The 16,893-nt window shown below is 41.8% G+C and overlaps 64 pseudogenes; all 64 read right to left on the reverse strand.

Moving 5' to 3' along the window:
- Positions 1 to 578: 578 nt before the first annotated feature.
- LOC142717154 (5S ribosomal RNA) lies at positions 579 to 697 on the reverse strand (annotated as a pseudogene).
- Positions 698 to 951: 254 nt separating this feature from the next.
- Positions 952 to 1,068, reverse strand: LOC142717376 (5S ribosomal RNA; annotated as a pseudogene).
- A 255-nt stretch (positions 1,069 to 1,323) lies between these two features.
- Positions 1,324 to 1,440, reverse strand: LOC142717302 (5S ribosomal RNA; annotated as a pseudogene).
- Positions 1,441 to 2,252: 812 nt separating this feature from the next.
- Positions 2,253 to 2,371, reverse strand: LOC142717282 (5S ribosomal RNA; annotated as a pseudogene).
- Positions 2,372 to 2,811: 440 nt separating this feature from the next.
- On the reverse strand, positions 2,812 to 2,928 carry LOC142717313 (5S ribosomal RNA; annotated as a pseudogene).
- A 68-nt stretch (positions 2,929 to 2,996) lies between these two features.
- LOC142717193 (5S ribosomal RNA) lies at positions 2,997 to 3,115 on the reverse strand (annotated as a pseudogene).
- Positions 3,116 to 3,368: 253 nt separating this feature from the next.
- Positions 3,369 to 3,487, reverse strand: LOC142717179 (5S ribosomal RNA; annotated as a pseudogene).
- A 67-nt stretch (positions 3,488 to 3,554) lies between these two features.
- Positions 3,555 to 3,673, reverse strand: LOC142717310 (5S ribosomal RNA; annotated as a pseudogene).
- A 67-nt stretch (positions 3,674 to 3,740) lies between these two features.
- LOC142717322 (5S ribosomal RNA) lies at positions 3,741 to 3,859 on the reverse strand (annotated as a pseudogene).
- Positions 3,860 to 3,926: 67 nt separating this feature from the next.
- On the reverse strand, positions 3,927 to 4,045 carry LOC142717232 (5S ribosomal RNA; annotated as a pseudogene).
- Positions 4,046 to 4,112: 67 nt separating this feature from the next.
- LOC142717194 (5S ribosomal RNA) lies at positions 4,113 to 4,231 on the reverse strand (annotated as a pseudogene).
- A 68-nt stretch (positions 4,232 to 4,299) lies between these two features.
- Positions 4,300 to 4,417, reverse strand: LOC142717286 (5S ribosomal RNA; annotated as a pseudogene).
- A 253-nt stretch (positions 4,418 to 4,670) lies between these two features.
- On the reverse strand, positions 4,671 to 4,789 carry LOC142717304 (5S ribosomal RNA; annotated as a pseudogene).
- A 67-nt stretch (positions 4,790 to 4,856) lies between these two features.
- LOC142717399 (5S ribosomal RNA) lies at positions 4,857 to 4,975 on the reverse strand (annotated as a pseudogene).
- Positions 4,976 to 5,042: 67 nt separating this feature from the next.
- LOC142717224 (5S ribosomal RNA) lies at positions 5,043 to 5,161 on the reverse strand (annotated as a pseudogene).
- A 67-nt stretch (positions 5,162 to 5,228) lies between these two features.
- Positions 5,229 to 5,347, reverse strand: LOC142717309 (5S ribosomal RNA; annotated as a pseudogene).
- Positions 5,348 to 5,415: 68 nt separating this feature from the next.
- Positions 5,416 to 5,532, reverse strand: LOC142717276 (5S ribosomal RNA; annotated as a pseudogene).
- Positions 5,533 to 5,600: 68 nt separating this feature from the next.
- On the reverse strand, positions 5,601 to 5,719 carry LOC142717281 (5S ribosomal RNA; annotated as a pseudogene).
- A 67-nt stretch (positions 5,720 to 5,786) lies between these two features.
- Positions 5,787 to 5,905, reverse strand: LOC142717356 (5S ribosomal RNA; annotated as a pseudogene).
- A 67-nt stretch (positions 5,906 to 5,972) lies between these two features.
- LOC142717255 (5S ribosomal RNA) lies at positions 5,973 to 6,091 on the reverse strand (annotated as a pseudogene).
- Positions 6,092 to 6,158: 67 nt separating this feature from the next.
- LOC142717342 (5S ribosomal RNA) lies at positions 6,159 to 6,277 on the reverse strand (annotated as a pseudogene).
- A 67-nt stretch (positions 6,278 to 6,344) lies between these two features.
- LOC142717131 (5S ribosomal RNA) lies at positions 6,345 to 6,463 on the reverse strand (annotated as a pseudogene).
- Positions 6,464 to 6,530: 67 nt separating this feature from the next.
- On the reverse strand, positions 6,531 to 6,649 carry LOC142717270 (5S ribosomal RNA; annotated as a pseudogene).
- A 67-nt stretch (positions 6,650 to 6,716) lies between these two features.
- Positions 6,717 to 6,835, reverse strand: LOC142717254 (5S ribosomal RNA; annotated as a pseudogene).
- Positions 6,836 to 6,902: 67 nt separating this feature from the next.
- On the reverse strand, positions 6,903 to 7,021 carry LOC142717215 (5S ribosomal RNA; annotated as a pseudogene).
- A 253-nt stretch (positions 7,022 to 7,274) lies between these two features.
- On the reverse strand, positions 7,275 to 7,393 carry LOC142717278 (5S ribosomal RNA; annotated as a pseudogene).
- Positions 7,394 to 7,460: 67 nt separating this feature from the next.
- Positions 7,461 to 7,579, reverse strand: LOC142717386 (5S ribosomal RNA; annotated as a pseudogene).
- Positions 7,580 to 7,805: 226 nt separating this feature from the next.
- Positions 7,806 to 7,924, reverse strand: LOC142717258 (5S ribosomal RNA; annotated as a pseudogene).
- Positions 7,925 to 8,165: 241 nt separating this feature from the next.
- LOC142717334 (5S ribosomal RNA) lies at positions 8,166 to 8,284 on the reverse strand (annotated as a pseudogene).
- Positions 8,285 to 8,351: 67 nt separating this feature from the next.
- Positions 8,352 to 8,470, reverse strand: LOC142717188 (5S ribosomal RNA; annotated as a pseudogene).
- Positions 8,471 to 8,723: 253 nt separating this feature from the next.
- Positions 8,724 to 8,842, reverse strand: LOC142717346 (5S ribosomal RNA; annotated as a pseudogene).
- Positions 8,843 to 8,909: 67 nt separating this feature from the next.
- LOC142717225 (5S ribosomal RNA) lies at positions 8,910 to 9,028 on the reverse strand (annotated as a pseudogene).
- Positions 9,029 to 9,281: 253 nt separating this feature from the next.
- Positions 9,282 to 9,400, reverse strand: LOC142717244 (5S ribosomal RNA; annotated as a pseudogene).
- A 67-nt stretch (positions 9,401 to 9,467) lies between these two features.
- LOC142717404 (5S ribosomal RNA) lies at positions 9,468 to 9,586 on the reverse strand (annotated as a pseudogene).
- Positions 9,587 to 9,653: 67 nt separating this feature from the next.
- Positions 9,654 to 9,772, reverse strand: LOC142717299 (5S ribosomal RNA; annotated as a pseudogene).
- A 67-nt stretch (positions 9,773 to 9,839) lies between these two features.
- Positions 9,840 to 9,958, reverse strand: LOC142717236 (5S ribosomal RNA; annotated as a pseudogene).
- A 67-nt stretch (positions 9,959 to 10,025) lies between these two features.
- On the reverse strand, positions 10,026 to 10,144 carry LOC142717405 (5S ribosomal RNA; annotated as a pseudogene).
- A 67-nt stretch (positions 10,145 to 10,211) lies between these two features.
- Positions 10,212 to 10,330, reverse strand: LOC142717336 (5S ribosomal RNA; annotated as a pseudogene).
- A 67-nt stretch (positions 10,331 to 10,397) lies between these two features.
- LOC142717184 (5S ribosomal RNA) lies at positions 10,398 to 10,516 on the reverse strand (annotated as a pseudogene).
- Positions 10,517 to 10,583: 67 nt separating this feature from the next.
- LOC142717358 (5S ribosomal RNA) lies at positions 10,584 to 10,702 on the reverse strand (annotated as a pseudogene).
- A 66-nt stretch (positions 10,703 to 10,768) lies between these two features.
- On the reverse strand, positions 10,769 to 10,887 carry LOC142717370 (5S ribosomal RNA; annotated as a pseudogene).
- Positions 10,888 to 10,954: 67 nt separating this feature from the next.
- LOC142717217 (5S ribosomal RNA) lies at positions 10,955 to 11,073 on the reverse strand (annotated as a pseudogene).
- Positions 11,074 to 11,326: 253 nt separating this feature from the next.
- Positions 11,327 to 11,445, reverse strand: LOC142717400 (5S ribosomal RNA; annotated as a pseudogene).
- A 67-nt stretch (positions 11,446 to 11,512) lies between these two features.
- On the reverse strand, positions 11,513 to 11,631 carry LOC142717383 (5S ribosomal RNA; annotated as a pseudogene).
- Positions 11,632 to 11,698: 67 nt separating this feature from the next.
- LOC142717388 (5S ribosomal RNA) lies at positions 11,699 to 11,817 on the reverse strand (annotated as a pseudogene).
- A 67-nt stretch (positions 11,818 to 11,884) lies between these two features.
- LOC142717311 (5S ribosomal RNA) lies at positions 11,885 to 12,003 on the reverse strand (annotated as a pseudogene).
- A 67-nt stretch (positions 12,004 to 12,070) lies between these two features.
- Positions 12,071 to 12,189, reverse strand: LOC142717357 (5S ribosomal RNA; annotated as a pseudogene).
- Positions 12,190 to 12,256: 67 nt separating this feature from the next.
- Positions 12,257 to 12,375, reverse strand: LOC142717243 (5S ribosomal RNA; annotated as a pseudogene).
- Positions 12,376 to 12,628: 253 nt separating this feature from the next.
- Positions 12,629 to 12,747, reverse strand: LOC142717190 (5S ribosomal RNA; annotated as a pseudogene).
- Positions 12,748 to 12,814: 67 nt separating this feature from the next.
- LOC142717273 (5S ribosomal RNA) lies at positions 12,815 to 12,933 on the reverse strand (annotated as a pseudogene).
- A 248-nt stretch (positions 12,934 to 13,181) lies between these two features.
- Positions 13,182 to 13,301, reverse strand: LOC142717291 (5S ribosomal RNA; annotated as a pseudogene).
- A 248-nt stretch (positions 13,302 to 13,549) lies between these two features.
- Positions 13,550 to 13,668, reverse strand: LOC142717143 (5S ribosomal RNA; annotated as a pseudogene).
- A 67-nt stretch (positions 13,669 to 13,735) lies between these two features.
- On the reverse strand, positions 13,736 to 13,854 carry LOC142717202 (5S ribosomal RNA; annotated as a pseudogene).
- A 67-nt stretch (positions 13,855 to 13,921) lies between these two features.
- Positions 13,922 to 14,040, reverse strand: LOC142717377 (5S ribosomal RNA; annotated as a pseudogene).
- A 253-nt stretch (positions 14,041 to 14,293) lies between these two features.
- LOC142717292 (5S ribosomal RNA) lies at positions 14,294 to 14,412 on the reverse strand (annotated as a pseudogene).
- A 252-nt stretch (positions 14,413 to 14,664) lies between these two features.
- LOC142717410 (5S ribosomal RNA) lies at positions 14,665 to 14,783 on the reverse strand (annotated as a pseudogene).
- A 70-nt stretch (positions 14,784 to 14,853) lies between these two features.
- On the reverse strand, positions 14,854 to 14,972 carry LOC142717314 (5S ribosomal RNA; annotated as a pseudogene).
- Positions 14,973 to 15,039: 67 nt separating this feature from the next.
- LOC142717305 (5S ribosomal RNA) lies at positions 15,040 to 15,158 on the reverse strand (annotated as a pseudogene).
- Positions 15,159 to 15,412: 254 nt separating this feature from the next.
- LOC142717350 (5S ribosomal RNA) lies at positions 15,413 to 15,529 on the reverse strand (annotated as a pseudogene).
- A 68-nt stretch (positions 15,530 to 15,597) lies between these two features.
- On the reverse strand, positions 15,598 to 15,716 carry LOC142717132 (5S ribosomal RNA; annotated as a pseudogene).
- A 67-nt stretch (positions 15,717 to 15,783) lies between these two features.
- On the reverse strand, positions 15,784 to 15,902 carry LOC142717401 (5S ribosomal RNA; annotated as a pseudogene).
- Positions 15,903 to 16,155: 253 nt separating this feature from the next.
- Positions 16,156 to 16,274, reverse strand: LOC142717264 (5S ribosomal RNA; annotated as a pseudogene).
- A 253-nt stretch (positions 16,275 to 16,527) lies between these two features.
- On the reverse strand, positions 16,528 to 16,646 carry LOC142717196 (5S ribosomal RNA; annotated as a pseudogene).
- Positions 16,647 to 16,710: 64 nt separating this feature from the next.
- Positions 16,711 to 16,829, reverse strand: LOC142717256 (5S ribosomal RNA; annotated as a pseudogene).
- Positions 16,830 to 16,893: the final 64 nt, after the last annotated feature.

The following is a 16,893-nucleotide window of genomic DNA, read 5'->3' on the forward strand; positions in this document are numbered from 1 at the left end:
ATCTAAACGACATAATAAAAAGTTAACCGCACCACGGATTCCCAGACAGTCTCCCACACTGGCACTAGCGAGGCGTTAAGCTGTGTAACTTCTGCGTTCTAACGAGAGCAGGCACATTCAGCTTAGAATGGCCATTGACTTTAAATGCTTTAATCCATAGTCCTTTTTAATCGATTGTGAAACAAAATCTAAACGACATAATAAAAAGTCAACCGCACCACGGATTTCCAGACAGTCTCCCACACTGGTACTAGCGAGGCCTTAAGCTGTGTAACTTCTGCGATCTGACGAGAGCAGGCACATTCAGCTTAGAATGGCCATTGACATTAAAAGCCTTAATCCATAGTCCTATTTAATCTATTGTGAAACAAAATCTAAACAACATAATAAAAATTCAACCGCACCACGGATTCCCAGACAGTCTCCCACACTGGTACTAACGAGGACTTAAGCTATGTAACTTCTGCGTTCTGACGAGAGCAGGCACATTCAGCTTAGAATGGCCATTGACGTTAAATGCTTTAATCCATAGTCCTTTTTAATCGATTGTGAAACAAAATCTAAACGACATAATAAAAAGTCTACCGCACCACGGATTCCCAGACAGTCTCCCACACTGGTACTAGCGAGGCCTTAAGCTGTGTAACTTCTGCGTTCGGACGAGAGCAAGCACATTCAGCTTAGAATGGCTATTGACGTTAAATGCTTTAATCCATAGTCCTATTTAATCTATTGTGAAACAATATCTAAACAACATAATAAAAAGTCAACCGCACCACGGATTCCCAGACAGTCTCCCACACTGGTACTAGCGAGGCCTTAAGCTGTGTAACTTCTGCGATCTGAAGAGAGCAGGCACATTCAGCTTAGAATGGCCATTGACATTAAATGCTTTAATCCATAGTCCTTTTTAATCGATTGTGAAACAAAATCTAAACGACATAATAAAAAGTCAACCGCACCACGGATTCCCAGACAGTCTCCCACACTGGTACTAGCGAGGCCTTAAGCTGTGTAACTTCTGCGATCTGACGAGAGCAGGGACATTCAGCTTAGAATGGCCATTGACATTAAATGCTTTAATCCATAGTCCTTTTTAATCGATTGTGAAACAAAATCTAAACGACATAATAAAAATTCAACCGCACCACGGATTCCCAGACAGTCTCCCACACTGGTACTAGCGAGGCGTTAAGCTGTGTAACTTCTGCAATCTGACGAGAGCAGGGACATTCAGCTTAGAATGGCCATTGACATTAAATTCTTTAATCCATAGTCCTTTTTAATCGATTGTGAAACAAAATCTAAACGACATAATAAAAAGTCAACCGCACCACGGATTCCCAGACAGTCTCCCACACTAGTACTAGCGAGGCCTTAAGCTGTGTAACTTCTGCGATCTGACGAGAGCAGGCACATTCAGCTTAGAATGGCCATTGACGGTAAATGCTTTAATCCATAGTCCTATTTAATCTATTGTGAAACAAAATCTAAACGAGATAATAAAAAGTCAACCGCACCACGGATTCCCAGACAGTCTCCCACACTGGTACGAGGGAGGCGTTAAGCTGTGTAACATCTGCGATCTAACGAGGGCAGGCACATTCAGCTTAGAATGGCAATTGACGTTAAATGCTTTAATCCATAGTCCTTTTTAATCGATTGTGAAACAAAAACTAAACGACATAATAAAAAGTCAACCGCACCACGGATTCCCAGACAGTCTCCCACACTGGTAATAGCGAGGCCTTAAGCTGTGTAACTTCTGCGATCTGACGAGAGCAGGCACATTCAGCTTAGAATGGCCATTGACACTAAAAGCTTTAATCCATAGTCCTATTTAATCGATTGTGAAACAAAATCTAAACAACATAATGAAAAGTCAACCGCACTACGGATTCCCAGACAGTCTCCCACACTAATACTAGCGAGGCCTTAAGCTATGTAACTTCTGCGATCTGACGAGAGCAGGCACATTCAGCTTAGAATGGCCATTGACATTAAATGCTTTAATCCATAGTCCTTTTTAATCGATTGTGAAACAAAATCTAAACGACATAATAAAAAGTCAACCGCACCACGGATTCCCAGACAGTCTCCCACACTGGTACTAGCGAGGCCTTAAGCTGTGTAACTTCTGCGTTCTGTCGAGAGCAGGCACATTCAGCTTAGAATGGCCATTGACGTTAAAGGCTTTAATCCATAGTCCTATTTAATCGATTGTGAAACAAAATCTAAACGACATAATAAAAGGTCAACCGCACCACGGATTGCCAGACAGTCTCCCACACTGGTACTAGCGAGGCCTTAAGCTGTGTAACTCCTGCGATCTGACGAGAGCAGGAACATTCAGCTTAGAATGGCCATTGACATTAAATGCTTTAATCCATAGTCCTTTTTAATCGATTGTGAAACAAAATCTAAACGACATAATAAAAAGTCAACTGCACCACGGATTTCCAGACAGTCTCCCACACTGGTACTAGTGAGGCCTTAAGCTGTGTAACTTCTGCGATCTGACGAGAGCAGGGACATTCAGCTTAGAATGGCCATTGACATTAAATGCTTTAATCCATAGTCCTTTTTAATCGATTGTGAAACAAAATCTAAACGACATAATAAAAATTCAACCGCACCACGGATTCCCAGACAGTCTCCCACACTGGTACTAGCGAGGCCTTAAGCTGTGTTACTTCTGCGTTCTGACGAGAGCTGGCACATTCAGCTTAGAATGGCCATTGACGTTAAATGCTTTAATCCATAGTCCTATTTAATCTATTGTGAAACAAAATCTAAACGACATAATAAAAAGTCAACCGCACCACGGATTCCCAGACAGTCTCCCACACTGGTACTAGCGAGGCCTTAAGCTGTGTAATTTCTGCGATCTGACGAGAGCAGGCACATTCAGCTTAGAATGGCCATTGACATTAAATGCTTTAATCCATAGTCCTTTTTAATCGATTGTGAAACAAAATCTAAACGACATAATAAAAAGTCAACCGCACCACGGATTCCCAGACAGTCTCCCACACTGGTACTAGCGAGGCCTTAAGCTGTGTAACTTCTGCGATCTGACAAGAGCAGGCACATTCAGCTTAGAATGGCCATTGACATTAAATGCTTTAATCCATAGTTCTTTTTAATCGATTGTGAAACAAAATCTAAACGACATAATAAAAAGACAACCGCACCACGGATTCCCAGACAGTCTCCCACACTGGTACTAGCGAGGCGTTAAGCTGTGTAACTTCAGCGATCTAACGAGAGCAGGGACATTCAGCTTAGAATGGCCATTGACATTAAAGGCTTTAATCCATAGTCCTTTTTAATCGATTGTGAAACAAAATCTAAACGACATAATAAAAAGTCAACCGCACCACGGATTCCCAGACAGTCTCCCACACTGGTACTAGCGAGGCCTTAAGCTGTGTAACTTCTGCGTTCTGACCAGAGCAGGCACATTCAGCTTAGAATGGCCATTGACATTAAATGCTTTAATCCATAGTCCTATTTAATCTATTGTGAAACAAAATCTAAACGACATAATAAAAAGTCAACCGCACCACGGATTCCCAGACAGTCTCCCACACTGGTACTAGCGAGGCCTTAAGCTGTGTAACTTCTGCGATCTGACGAGAGCAGGCACATTCAGCTTAGAATGGCCATTGACGTTAAATGCTTTAATCCATAGTCCTATTTAATCTATTGTGAAACAAAATCTAAACGACATAATAAAAAGTCAACCGCACCACGGATTCCCAGACAGTCTCCCACACTGGTACTAGCGAGGCCTTAAGCTGTGTAACTTCTGCGATCTGACGAGAGCAGGCACATTCAGCTTAGAATGGCCATTGACATTAAATGCTTTAATCCATAGTCCTTTTTAATCGATTGTGAAACAAAATCTAAACGACATAATAAAAAGTCAACCGCACCACGGATTCCCAGACAGTCTCCCACACTGGTACTAGCTAGGCCTTAAGCTGTGTAACTTCTGCGATCTGACGAAAGCAGGCACATTCAGCTTAGAATGGCCATTGACATTAAATGCTTTAATCCATAGTCCTTTTTAATCGATTGTGAAACAAAATCTAAACGACATAATAAAAAGTCAACCGCACCACGGATTCCCAGACAGTCTCCCACACTGGTACTAGTGAGGCCTTAAGCTGTGTAACTTCAGCGATCTGACGAGAGCAGGCACATTCAGCTTAGAATGGCCATTGACATTAAATGCTTTAATCCATAGTCCTTTTTAATCGATTGTGAAACAAAATCTAAACGACATAATAAAAAGGCAACCGCACCACGGATTCCCAGACAGTCTCCCACACTGGTACTAGCGAGGCCTTAAGCTGTGTAACTTCTGCGATCTGACGAGAGCAGGCACATTCAGCTTAGAATGGCCATTGACATTAAAAGCCTTAATCCATAGTCCTATTTAATCTATTGTGAAACAAAATCTAAACAACATAATAAAAAGTCAACCGCGCCACGGATTCCCAGACAGTCTCCCACACTGGTACTAGGGAGGCCTTAAGCTGTGTAACTTCTGCGATCTGACGAGAGCAGGGACATTCAGCTTAGAATGGCCATTGACATTAAAGGCTTTAATCCATAGTCCTTTTTAATCGATTGTGAAACAAAATCTAAACGACATAATAAAAATTCAACCGCACCACGGATTCCCAGACAGTCTCCCACACTGGTACTAGCGAGGCCTTAAGCTGTGTAACTTCTGCAATCTGACGAGAGCAGGCACATTCAGCTTAGAATTGCCATTGACCTTAAATGCTTTAATCCATAGTCCTTTTTAATCGATTGTGAAACAAAATCTAAACGACATAATAAAAAGTCAACCGCACCACGGATTCCCAGACAGTCTCCCACACTGGTACTAGCGAGGCCTTAAGCTGTGTAATTTCTGCGATCTGACGAGAGCAGGGACATTCAGCTTAGAATGGCCATTGACATTAAATGCTTTAATCCATAGTCCTTTTTAATCGATTGTGAAACAAAATCTAAACGACATAATAAAAATTCAACCACACCACGGATTCCCAGACAGTCTCCCACACTGGTACTAGCGAGGCCTTAAGCTGTGTAACTTCTGCGATCTGACGAGAGCAGGCACATTCAGCTTAGAATGGCCATTGACGTTATATGCTTTAATCCATAGTCCTATTTAATCTATTGTGAAACAAAATCTAAACGACATAATAAAAAGTCAACCACACCACGGATTCCCAGACAGTCTCCCACACTGGTACTAGCGAGGCGTTAAGCTGTGTAACTTCTGCGATCTAACGAGAGCAGGCACATTCAGCTTAGAATGGCCATTGACATTAAATGCTTTAATCCATAGTCCTTTTTAATCGATTGTGAAACAAAATCTAAACGACATAATAAAAAGTCAAACGCACCACGGATTCCCAGACAGTCTCCCACACTGGTACTAGCGAGGCCTTAAGCTGTGTAACTTCTGCGATCTGACGAGAGCAGGCACATTCAGCTTAGAATGGCCTTTGACATTAAAAGCCTTAATCCATAGTCCTATTTAATCTATTGTGAAACAAAATCTAAACAACATACTAAAAAGTCAACCTCACCACGGATTCCCAGACAGTCTCCCACACTGGTACTAAGGAGGCCTTAAGCTGTGTAACTTCTGCGATCTGACGAGAGCAGGGACATTCAGCTTAGAATGGCCATTGACATTAAAGGCTTTAATCCATAGTCCTTTTTAATCGATTGTGAAACAAAATCTAAACGACATAATAAAAAGTCAACCGCACCACGGATTCCCAGACAGTCTCCCACACTGGTACTAGCGAGGCAGTAAGCTGTGTAACTTCTGCGATCTGACGAGAGCAGGCACATTCAGCTTAGAATGACCATTGACATTAAAAGCTTTAATCCATAGTCCTATTTAATCTATTGTGAAACAAAATCTAAACAACATAATAATAAGTCAACCGCACCACGGATTCCCAGACAGTCTCCCACACTGGTACTAGCGAGGCGTTAAGCTGTGTAACTTCTGCGATCTAACGAGAGCAGGCACATTCAGCTTAGAATGGCCATTGACATTAAATGCTTTAATCCATAGTCCTTTTTAATCGATTGTGAAACAAAATCTAAACGACATAATAAAAAGTCAACCGCACCACAGATTCCCAGACAGTCTCCCACACTGGAACTAGCGAGGCCTTAAGCTGTGTAACTTCTGCGATCTGACGAGAGCAGTCACATTCAGCTTAGAATGGCCATTGACATTAAAAGCCTTAATCCATAGTCCTATTTAATCTATTGTGAAACAAAATCTAACCAACATAATAAAAAGTCAACCGCACCACGGATTCCCAGACAGTCTCCCACACTGGTACTAGCGAGGCCTTAAGCTGTGTAACTTCTGCGTTCGGACGAGAGCAGGCACATTCAGCTTAGAATGGCGATTGACATTAAATGCTTTAATCCACAGTCCTATTTAATCTATTGTGAAAAAAAATCTAAACGACATAATAAAAAGTCAACCGCACCACGGATTCCCAGACAGTCTCCCACACTGGTACTAGTGAGGCGTTAAGCTGTGTAACTTCTGCGATCTAACGAGAGCAGGCACATTCAGCTTAGAATGGCCATTGACAGTAAATGCTTTAATCCATAGTCCTTTTTAATCGATTGTGAAACAAAATCTAAACGACATAATAAAAAGTCAACAGCACCACGGATTCCCAGACAGTCTCCCACACTGGTACTAGCGAGGCCTTAAGCTGTGTAACTTCTGCGATCTGACGAGAGCAGGCACATTCAGCTTAGAATGGCCATTGACATTAAATGCTTTAATCCATAGTCCTTTTTAATCGATTGTGAAACAAAATCTAAACGACATAATAAAAATTCAACCGCACCACGGATTCCCAGACAGTCTCCCACACTGGTACTAGCGAGGCCTTAAGCTGTGTAACTTCTGCGATCTGACGAGAGCAGGGACATTCAGCTTAGAATGGCCATTGACATTAAATGCTTTAATCCATAGTCCTTTTAATCGATTGTGAAACAAAATCTAAACGACATAATAAAAATTCAACCGCACCACCGGATTCCCAGCTAGTCTCCCACACTGGTACTAGCGAGGCGTTAAGCTGTGTAACTTCTGCAATCTGACGAGAGCAGGGACATTCAGCTTAGAATGGCCATTGACATTAAATGCTTTAATCCATAGTCCTTTTTAATCGATTGTGAAACAAAATCTAAACGACATAATAAAAAGTCAACCGCACCACGGATTCCCAGACAGTCTCCCACACTGGTACTAGCGAGGCGTTAAGCTGTGTAACTTCTGCGATCTAACGAGAGCAGGGACATTCAGCTTAGAATGGCCATTGACATTAAAGGCTTTAATCCATAGTCCTTTTTAATCGATTGTGAAACAATATCTAAACGACATAATAGAAAGTCAACTGCACCACAGATTCCCAGACAGTCTCCCACACTGGTACTAGCGAGGCCTTAAGCTGTGTAACGTCTGCGATCTGACGAGAGAAGGCACATTCAGCTTAGAATGGCCATTGACATAAAATGGTTTAATCCATAGTCTTTTTTAATCGATTGTGAAACAAAATCTAAACGACATAATAAAAAGTCTCCCACACTGGTACTAGCGAGGCCTTAAGCTGTGTAACTTCTGCGTTCTGACGAGAGCAGGCACATTCAGCTTAGAATGGCCATTGACGTTAAACTCTTTAATCCATAGTCCTATTTAATCTATTGTGAAAAAAAATCTAAACGACATAATAAAAAGTCAACCGCACCACGGATTCCCAGACAGTCTCCCACACTGGTACTAGCGAGGCGTTAAGCTGTGTAACTTCTGCGATCTGACGAGAGCAGGGACATTCAGCTTAGAATGGCCATTGACATTAAATGCTTTAATCCATAGTCCTTTTTAATCGATTGTGAAACAAAATCTAAACGACATAATAAAAATTCAACCGCACCACGGATTCCCACACTGGTACTAGCGAGGCCTTAAGCTGTGTAACTTCTGCGTTCTGACGAGAGAAGGCACATTCAGCTTAGAATGGCCATTGACGTTAAATGCTTTAATCCATAGTCCTATTTAATCTATTGTGAAACAAAATCTAAACGACATAATAAAAAGTCAACCGCACCACGGATTCCCAGACAGTCTCCCACACTGGTACTAGCGAGGCCTTAAGCTGTGTAACTTCTGCGATCTGACGAGAGCAGGCACATTCAGCTTAGAATGGCCATTGACATTAAATTCTTTAATCCATAGTCCTATTTAATCTATTGTGAAACAAAATCTAAACGACATAATAAAAAGGCAACCGCACCACGGATTCCCAGACAGTCTCCCACACTGGTACTAGCGAGGCCTTAAGCTGTGTAACTTCTGCGATCTGACGAGAGCAGGGACATTCAGCTTAGAATGGCCATTGACATTAAATGCTTTAATCCATAGTCCTTTTTAATCGATTGTGAAACAAAATCTAAACGACATAATAAAAATTCAACCGCACCACGGATTCCCAGACAGTCTCCCACACTGGTACTAGCGAGGCCTTAAGCTGTGTAACGTCTGCGTTCTGACGAGAGAAGGCACATTCAGCTTAGAATGACCATTGACGTTAAATGCTTTAATCCATAGTCCTATTTAATCTATTGTGAAACAAAATCTAAACGACATAATAAAAAGTCAACCGCACCACGGATTCCCAGACAGTCTCCCACACTGGTACTAGCGAGGCCTTAAGCTGTGTAACTTCTGCGATCTGACGAGAGCAGGCACATTCAGCTTAGAATGGCCATTGACATTAAATGCTTTAATCCATAGTCCTTTTTAATCGATTGTGAAACAAAATCTAAACGACATAATAAAAATTCAACCACACCACGGATTCCCAGACAGTCTCCCACACTGGTACTAGCGAGGCCTTAAGCTGTGTAACTTCTGCGATCTGACGAGAGCAGGCACATTCAGCTTAGAATGGCCATTGACATTAAATGCTTTAATCCATAGTCCTATTTAATCTATTGTGAAACAAAATCTAAACGACATAATAAAAAGGCAACCGCACCACGGATTCCCAGACAGTCTCCCACACTGGTACTAGCGAGGCGTTAAGCTGTGTAACTTCTGCGATCTAACGAGGGCAGGGACATTCAGCTTAGAATGGCCATTGACATTAAAAGCTTTAATCCATAGTCCTTTTTAATCGATTGTGAAACAAAATCTAAACGACATAATAAAAATTCAACCGCACCACGGATTCCCAGACAGTCTCCCACACTGGTACTAGCGAGGCCTTAAGCTGTGTAACTTCTGCGTTCTGACCAGAGCAGGCACATTCAGCTTAGAATGGCCATTGACGTTAAATGCTTTAATCCATAGTCCTATTTCATCTATTGTGAAACAAAATCTAAACGACATAATAAAAAGTCAACCGCACCACGGATTCCCAGACAGTCTCCCACACTGGTACTAGCGAGGCCTTAAGCTGTGTAACTTCTGCGATCTGACGAGAGCAGGGACATTCAGCTTAGAATGGCCATTGACATTAAATGCTTTAATCCATAGTCCTTTTTAATCGATTGTGAAACAAAATCTAAACGACATAATAAAAATTCAACTGCACCACGGATTCCCAGACAGTCTCCCACACTGGTACTAGCGAGGCCTTAAGCTGTGTAACTTCTGCGTTCTGACGAGAGAAGGCACATTCAGCTTAGAATGGCCATTGACATTAAATGCTTTAATCCATAGTCCTATTTAATCTATTGTGAAACAAAATCTAAACGACATAATAAAAAGTCAACCGCACCACGGATTCCCAGACAGTCTCCCACACTGGTACTAGCGAGGCCTTAAGCTGTGTAACTTCTGCGATCTGACGAGAGAAGGCACATTCAGCTTAGAATGGCCATTGACATTAAATGCTTTAATCCATAGTCCTTTTTAATCGATTGTGAAACAAAATCTAAACGACATAATAAAAAGTCAACCGCACCACGGATTCCCAGACAGTCTCCCACACTGGTACTAGCGAGGCCTTAAGCTGTGTAACTTCTGCGATCTGACGAGAGCAGGGACATTCAGCTTAGAATGGCCATTGACTTTAAATGCTTTAATCCATAGTCCTTTTTAATCGATTGTGAAACAAAATCTAAACGACATAATAAAAATTCAACCGCACCACGGATTCCCAGACAGTCTCCCACACTGGTACTAGCGAGGCCTTAAGCTGTGTAACGTCTGCGTTCTGACGAGAGAAGGTACATTCAGCTTAGAATGGCCATTGACGTTAAATGCTTTAATCCATAGTCCTATTTAATCTATTGTGAAACAAAATCTAAACGACATAATAAAAAGTCAACCGCACCACGGATTCCCAGACAGTCTCCCACACTGGTACTAGCGAGGCCTTAAGCTGTGTAACTTCTGAGATCTGACGAGAGCAGGCACATTCAGCTTAGAATGGCCATTGACATTAAATGCTTTAATCCATAGTCCTTTTTAATCGATTGTGAAACAAAATCTAAACAACATAATAATAAGTCAACCGCACCACGGATTCCCAGACAGTCTCCCACACTGGTACTAGCGAGGCCTTAAGCTGTGTAACTTCTGCGATCTGACGAGAGCAGGCACATTCAGCTTAGAATGGCCATTGACATTAAATGCTTTAATCCATAGTCCTTTTTAATCGATTGTGAAACAAAATCTAAACGACATAATAAAAGTCAACCGCACCACGGATTCCCAGACAGTCTCCCACACTGGTACTAGCGAGGCCTTAAGCTGTGTAACTTCTGCGATCTGACGAGAGCAGGCACATTCAGCTTAGAATGGCCATTGACATTAAATGCTTTAATCCATAGTCCTTTTTAATCGATTGTGAAACAAAATCTAAACGACATAATAAAAAGTCAACCGCACCACGGATTCCCAGACAGTCTCCAACACGGGTACTAGCGAGGCCTTAAGCTGTGTAACTTCTGCGATCTAACGAGAGCAGGCACATTCAGCTTAGAATGGCCATTGACATTAAATGCTTTAATCGATAGTCCTTTTTAATCGATTGTGAAACAAAATCTAAACGACATAATAAAAAGTCATCCGCACCACAGATTCCCAGACAGTCTCCCACACTGGAACTAGCGAGGCCTTAAGCTGTGTAACTTCTGCGATCTGACGAGAGCAGTCACATTCAGCTTAGAACGGCCATTGACATTAAAAGCCTTAATCCATAGTCCTATTTAATCTATTGTGAAACAAAATCTAACCGACATAATAAAAAGTCAACCGCACCACGGATTCCCAGACAGTCTCCCACACTGGTACTAGCGAGGCCTTAAGCTGTGTAACTTCTGCGATCTAACGAGAGCAGGCACATTCAGCTTAGAATGGCCATTGACGTTAAATGCTTTAATCGATAGTCCTTTTTAATCGATTGTGAAACAAAATCTAAACGACATAATAAAAAGTCAACCGCACCACGGATTCCCAGACAGTCTCCCACACTGGTACTAGCGAGGCCTTAAGCTGTGTAACTTCTGCGATCTGACGAGAGCAGGCACATTCAGCTTAGAATGGCCATTGACATTAAATGCTTTAATCCATAGTCCTTTTTAATCGATTGTGAAACAAAATCTAAACGACATAATAAAAAGTCAACCGCACCACGGATTCCCAGACAGTCTCCCACACTGGTACTAGCGAGGCCTTAAGCTGTGTAACTTCTGCGATCTGACGAGAGCAGGCACATTCAGCTTAGAATGGCCATTGACGTTAAATGCTTTAATCCATAGTCCTTTTTAATCGATTGTGAAACAAAATCTAAACGACATAATAAAAAGTCAACCGCACCACGGATTCCCAGACAGTCTCCCACACTGGTACTAGCGACGCCTTAAGCTGTGTAACTTCTGCGATCTGACGAGAGCAGGGACATTCAGCTTAGAATGGCCAATGACATAAAATGCTTTAATCCATAGTCCTTTTTAATCGATTGTGAAACATAATCTAAACGACATAATAAAAATTCAACCGCACCACTGATTCCCAGACAGTCTCCCACACTGGTACTAGCGAGGGCTTAAGCTGTGTAACTTCTGCGATCTGACGAGAGCAGGCACATTCAGCTTAGAATGGCCATTGACGTTAAATGCTTTAATCCATAGTCCTATTTAATCTATTGTGAAACAAAATCTAAACGACATAATAAAAAGTCAACCGCACCACGGACTCCCAGACAGTCTCCCACACTGGTACTAGCGAGGCCTTAAGCTGTGTAACTTCTGCGATCTAACGAGAGCAGAGACATTCAGCTTAGAATGGCCATTGACATTAAAGGCTTTAATCCATAGTCCTTTTTAATCGATTGTGAAACAAAATCTAAACGACATAATAAAAATTCAACCGCACCACGGATTCCCAGACAGTCTCCCACACTGGTACTAGCGAGTCCTTAAACTGTGTAACTTCTGCGTTCTGACCAGAGCAGGCACATTCAGCTTAGAATGGCCATTGACGTTAAATGCTTTAATCCATAGTCCTATTTAATCTATTGTGAAACAAAATCTAAACGACATAATAAAAAGTCAACCGCACCACGGATTCCCAGACAGTCTCCCACACTGGTACTAGCGAGGACTTAAGCTGTGTAACTTCTGCGATCTGACGAGAGCAGGCACATTCAGCTTAGAATGGCCATTGACATTAAATGCTTTAATCCATAGTCCTTTTTAATCGATTGTGAAACAAAATCTAAACGACATAATAAAAAGTCAACCGCACCACGGATTTCCAGACAGTCTCCCACACTTGTACTAGCGAGGCCTTAAGCTGTGTAACTTCTGCGATCTGACGAGAGCAGGGACATTCAGCTTAGAATGGCCATTGACATTAAATGCTTTTATCCATAGTCCTTTTTAATCGATTGTGAAACAAAATCTAAACGACATAATAAAAAGTCAACCGCACCACGGAAGACAGTCTCCCACACTAGTACTAGCGAGGCCTTAAGCTGTGTAACTTCTGCGATCTGACGAGAGCAGGCACATTCAGCTTAGAATGGCCATTGACGTTAAATGCTTTAATCCATAGTCCTTTTTAATCGATTGTGAAACAAAATCTAAACGACATAATAAAAAGTCAACCGCACCACGGATTCCCAGACAGTCTCCCACACTGGTACTAGTGAGGCCTTAAGCTGTGTAACTTCAGCGATCTGACTGAGAGCAGGAACATTCAGCTTAGAATGGCCATTGACATGAAATGCTTTAATCCATAGTCCTTTTTAATCGATTGTGAAACAAAATCTAAACGACATAATAAAAAGTCAACCGCACCACGGAAGACAGTCTCCCACACTGGTACTAGCGAGGCCTTAAGCTGTGTAACTTCTGCGATCTGACGAGAGCATGGACATTCAGCTTAGAATGGCCATTGACATTAAATGCTTTAATCCATAGTCCTTTTTAATCGATTGTGAAACAAAATCTAAACGACATAATAAAAATTCAACCGCACCACGGATTCCCAGACAGTCTCCCACACTGGTACTAGCGAGGCCTTAAGCTGTGTAACTTCTGCGTTCTGACGAGAGCAGGCACATTCAGCTTAGAATGGCCATTGACGTTAAATGTTTTAATCCATAGTCCTATTTAATCTATTGTGAAACAAAATCTAAACGACATAATAAAAAGTCAACCGCACCACGGATACCCAGACAGTCTCCCACACTGGTACTAGCGAGGCCTTAAGCTGTGTAACTTCTGCGATCTGACGAGAGCAGGCACATTCAGCTTAGAATGGCCATTGACATTAAATGCTTTAATTCATAGTCCTTTTTAATCGATTGTGAAACAAAATCTAAACGACATAATAAAAAGTCAACCGCACCACGGATTCCCAGACAGTCTCCCACTCTGGTACTAGCGAGGCCTTAAGCTGTGTAACTTCTGCGATCTGACGAGAGCAGGCACATTCAGCTTAGAATGGCAATTGACGTTATATGCTTTCATCCATAGTCCTATTTAATCTATTGTGAAACAAAATCTAAACGACATAATAAAAAGTCAACCGCACCACGGATTCCCAGACAGTCTCCCAAACTGGTACTAGCGAGGCGTTAAGCTGTGTAACTTCTGCGATCTAACTAGAGCAGGAACATTCAGCTTAGAATGGCCATTGACATTAAATGCTTTAATCCATAGTCCTTTTTAATCGATTGTGAAACAAAATCTAAACGACATAATAAAAATTAAACCGCACCACGGATTCCCAGACAGTCTCCCACACTGGTACTAGCGAGGTCTTAAGCTGTGTAACTTCTGCGATCTGACGAGAGCAGGCACATTCAGCTTAGAATGGCCATTGACGTTAAATGCTTTAATCCATAGTCCTTTTAATCGATTGTGAAACAAAATCTAAACGACATAATAAAAAGTCAACCGCACCACGGATTCCCAGACAGTCTCCCACACTGGTACTAGCGACGCCTTAAGATGTGTAACTTCTGCGATCTGACGAGAGCAGGGACATTCAGCTTAGAATGGCCAATGACATAAAATGCTTTAATCCATAGTCCTTTTTAATCGATTGTGAAACAAAATCTAAACGACATAATAAAAAGTCAACCGCACCACGGATTCCCAGACAGTCTCCCACACTGGTACTAGCGAGGCCTTAAGCTGTGTAACTTCTGCGATCTGACGAGAGCAGGTACATTCAGCTTAGAATGGCCATTGACATAAAAAAATGCTTTAATCCATAGTCCTTTTTAATCGATTGTGAAACAAAATCTAAACGACATAATAAAAAGTCAACCGCACCACGGATTCCCAGACAGTCTCCCACACTGGTACTAGCGAGGCCTTAAGCTGTGTAACTTCTGCAATCTGACCAGAGCAGGGACATTCAGCTTAGAATGGCCATTGACATTAAATGCTTTAATCCATAGTCCTTTTTAATCGATTGTGAAACAAAATCTAAACGTCATAATAAAAAGTCAACCGCACCACGGATTCCCAGACAGTCTCCCACACTTGTACTAGCGAGGCCTTAAGCTGTGCAACTTCTGCGATCTGACGAGAGCAGGGACATTCAGCTTAGAATGGCCATTGACGTTAAATACTCTAATCCATAGTCCTATTTAATCTATTGTGAAACAAAATCTAAACGACATAATAAAAAGTCAACCGCACCACGGATTCCCAGACAGTCTCCCACACTAGTACTAGCGAGGCGTTAAGCTGTGTAACTTCTGCGATCTAACGAGAGAAGGCACATTCAGCTTAGAATGGCCATTGGCATTAAATGCTTTAATCCATAGTCCTTTTTAATCGATTGTGAAACAAAATCTAAACGACATAATAAAAAGTCAAACGCACCACGGATTCCCAGACAGTCTCCCACACTGGTACTAGCGAGGCCTTAAGCTGTGTAACTTCTGCGATCTGACGAGAGCAGGCACATTCAGCTTAGAATGGCCATTGACATTAAAAGCCTTAATCCATAGTCCTATTTAATCTATTGTGAAATAAAATCTAAACAACATAATAAAAAGTCAACCGCACCACGGATTCACAGACAGTCTCCTACACTGGTACTAGCGAGGCCTTAAGCTGTGTAACTTCTGCGATCTGACGAGAGCAGGCACATTCAGCTTAGAATGGCCATTGACATTAAATGCTTTAATCCATAGTCCTTTTTAATCGATTGTGAAACAAAATCTAAACGACATAATAAAAAGTCAACCGCACCACGGATTCCCAGACAGTCTCCCACTCTGATACTAGCGAGGCCTTAAGCTGTGTAACTTCTGCGATCTGACGAGAGCAGGCACATTCAGCTTAGAATGGCAATTGACGTTATATGCTTTCATCCATAGTCCTATTTAATCTATTGTGAAACAAAATCTAAACGACATAATAAAAAGTCAACCGCACCACGGATTCCCAGACAGTCTCCCACACTGGTACTAGCGAGGCGTTAAGCTGTGTAACTTCTGCGATCTAACTAGAGCAGGAACATTCAGCTTAGAATGGCCATTGACATTAAATGCTTTAATCCATAGTCCTTTTTAATCGATTGTGAAACAAAATCTAAACGACATAATAAAAATTAAACCGCACCACGGATTCCCAGACAGTCTCCCACACTGGTACTAGCGAGGCCTTAAGCTGTGTAACTTCTGCGATCTAACGAGAGCAGGCACATTCAGCTTAGAATGGCCATTGACGTTATATGCTTTCATCCATAGTCCTATTTAATCTATTGTGAAACAAAATCTAAACGACATAATAAAAAGTCAACCGCACCACGGATTCCCAGACAGTCTCCCACACTGGTACTAGCGAGGCGTTAAGCTGTGTAACTTCTGCGATCTAACTAGAGCAGGCACATTCAGCTTAGAATGGCCATTGACATTAAATGCTTTAATCCATAGTCCTTTTTAATCGATTGTGAAACAAAATCTAAACGACATAATAAAAAGTCAACCGCACCACATATTCCCAGACAGTCTCCCACACTGGTACTAGCGAGGCCTTAAGCTGTGTAACTTCTGCGATCTGACGAGAGCAGGCACATTCAGCTTAGAATGGCCATTGCCATTAAAAGCCTTAATCCATAGTCCTATTTAATCTATTGTGAAACAAAATCTAAACATAATAAAAAGTCAACCGCACCACGGATTCCCAGACAGTCTCCCACACTGGTACTAGCGAGGCGTTAAGCTGTGTAACTTCTGCGATCTAACGAGAGCAGGCACATTCAGCTTAGAATGGCCATTGACATTAAATGCTTTAATCCATAGTCCTTTTTAATCGATTGTGAAACAAAATCTAAACGACATAATA

The sequence above is a fragment of the Rhinoderma darwinii genome, unplaced genomic scaffold (genome assembly GCF_050947455.1).
Source record: "Rhinoderma darwinii isolate aRhiDar2 unplaced genomic scaffold, aRhiDar2.hap1 Scaffold_4552, whole genome shotgun sequence".
In the NCBI taxonomy this organism is placed as follows: Eukaryota; Metazoa; Chordata; class Amphibia; order Anura; family Rhinodermatidae; genus Rhinoderma; species Rhinoderma darwinii.